At 35.6% G+C, this 2,477-nt stretch overlaps 1 long non-coding RNA gene across 1 annotated transcript; it reads right to left on the bottom strand.

The window, feature by feature from the left end:
- Positions 1-249: 249 nt before the first annotated feature.
- Positions 250-2,045, bottom strand: LOC113783372. The gene is made up of 2 exons (XR_003469899.1): positions 1,762-2,045; positions 250-573 (listed from the first exon to the last, which is right to left on the bottom strand). It is a non-coding gene; the product is annotated as an uncharacterized LOC113783372 (long non-coding RNA).
- Between the last annotated feature and the right edge of the window lie 432 nt (positions 2,046-2,477).

The following is a 2,477-nucleotide window of genomic DNA, read 5'->3' as shown; positions in this document are numbered from 1 at the left end:
TAGCTTGAACTAGCCCCTGTATAAATGAAATAAAAAATCAAACATTTATTACTGTCACTAAGTATTATCATAACCATAGTTATTAAAACCAACCCGGACATCAACCCGACAAGAGGACCGGGTTGACGGGTCAGTGGTTCAACCGGTGGGTCACTGGTTGAACCGTTGGGTCACAATATATAATAAAAAATATATATAATTTAATTAAATAAACATGTAAATTATAATATAAGTACAGAAATTCTTAAATCTCAACAAGTTATAACCTGTTCATAGTTCATAATTCATTTCACACACATAAATATAAGTATCAAACCATGAAACATAAGTCATAAACGACAAATTCAATACAACCAAACATAAAGTCATGAACATAAACAACACCACAATTATCACTTGAGTAGTTCACTCCATCTATTATTCATGCCCATGGTTCCCAACTTCTGCCAAATTCAGTACCACCAAGTTCATTTACATCACAGCCCACATTAAGAACATTTCTTTCCACATTCTCTTCATTATTGGTCTCATCTTCATCTCCAGTGTCCAAATCATCCAAATTTAGAGTTTCATCTACATAAGTACAAAAATCAATGAATCATTCACTAAATTTGGATAATATTTAGCCAAAAACGAAATTTGGTCCAAATTTGGTCCAATATGATTTCTTGAAATTTTTAGCAATGATATCGTGCCTTCTACCAGCAAGTCATTATATGTATCAAAAAAGGAACTGGAGAAACCAAAGAATATATTGGTTCATTAAATCTTAATGCAATAAAATTCATCCCAAAATCACAAATTTATGCACACACGCATATAATGAAATGATAAGATTTCTTTAGCGGTAGGAAGAAACAATTGCTAATTAATTTTCTGACCATCAAGAACTGGAAAACCATCATAGTCCCAAACTCCTCAAAATCAAGCAATCCATTCGAGTTTGTATCTAACTGATTCAAACATGTTAGAAATGATTGTAATTGACACACATGGAAGCTTTGATGCGTTCCACCTTCAGTGGTGATTACACAGGGAAGCTGTGTAATATAATTTGAGAATAACTTGATAATTAGTTGATAATAACTTGATATCTCGAACATATAATTTGAGAATCTTAAAATCAAACCTAGTTCTTGCAAGTTTTAAACTTTTTTTAGACCAATTCTTAGTTCATTAACAATTTAAAGTTTCTCTTAAACTTAAGAAGAAAAAAAAAGAAAGAAAACAAAAAATTTTCATGGTAGATTCACTTATGTACTAACATTTTGTCAACTTGGCATTGCCGCATGATGCTAATTGTTTGGTATAGGTTTGGTAAGGTCTCCACGTATCTCACTGGTTATTGTAATATATCAACTCTTTTGGGTTTACCATTTAGTCCACAAAGACAAGCCTGACTCCCGTACGTGGCACTTTCACCTTTGTCAAATACACGAATGATTAAAACCAGCCAACTCCTCAATGCAAGAACTTCATCCTACTGCAATTTGTTTTCTTCCCGATTCAGCTCGAATGGATAGTCAAATTAATGCTATTAGGGGACCCAATGATAGATCTAGATAAGATTAACATATATACTTACTCATAATTCTGCAATTTCAAGTCAAAAAAATAGAGGGACAGTACTAGTATTCTGCGTTTTTTTTTTAAGACAGTGCTTGTCTTAACTAAAAAAGTATATAAAATTCTTCACAGTACTAGCAACAAAGCTTCAAGTTCAAGCATTTAGACTCTCAGAGCAAGGCTTCATTGGCTTACCTGGCTTCGGTGGCTTAACGGCAACAAAGCTTCAAGCCTTCAATGGCAGCGGCAGCTTCGTGGAAGAATTCTGGAGTTCCACTTCGAAGCTTGAACTTCGAACTTCTAATTGCTTGCTTCAGACTCTCAGAGCAACTAGCAAAGCAAAGGAAAGAAAAATTAAGCTGCCGACAAAACAATGGCCGAATCCCTAAATGTTGAAGAAGTTCTCAATTGGTTCTCACTTCTTAGAGAAACAAAGAAGAAAAAATCCCTAAACGCCTAAATCCCTAATGACGGCCGAATGCCCGAGCCCCTTTTCAATTTTTCTGATTTTCTCTTTCAATTGGCTAGAAATGTAGCGAAAAGACGATAATGCCCATGTAGTGTGATTGGTCAAAATAAAAAAAATTGGGTAAAATGGTAAATTCAAAAAATTTGCCAAAACCCACCGGGTTTATCAATAACCGCCGGTTCTAGCGGGTCCATGGTTAAACCGTCCGGGTCGAGCGGGTTCCAGCGGGTTCTTTGCAACTCCGATCTAATTAGTAACCCGGCCCGGTTTTATGACCGGGTCACCGGTTTGACCGGTTCGACCGCCGGGCCGGGCCGGGTTTAATAACTATGATCATAACAACAAGACTGATAAAGTTAGTTATATATTACCTTTTGCTTGTCGGTTATAAATGTCCAAATGCTTTCATCAATAATTTCAAGTTCACCCTTTAACTCTTCTA

The sequence above is a fragment of the Coffea eugenioides genome, chromosome 9 (genome assembly GCF_003713205.1).
Source record: "Coffea eugenioides isolate CCC68of chromosome 9, Ceug_1.0, whole genome shotgun sequence".
In the NCBI taxonomy this organism is placed as follows: domain Eukaryota; kingdom Viridiplantae; phylum Streptophyta; class Magnoliopsida; order Gentianales; family Rubiaceae; genus Coffea; species Coffea eugenioides.
Note: the sequence above shows the minus strand (reverse complement) of the source record. Positions and strands in the feature narration are given on the sequence as shown.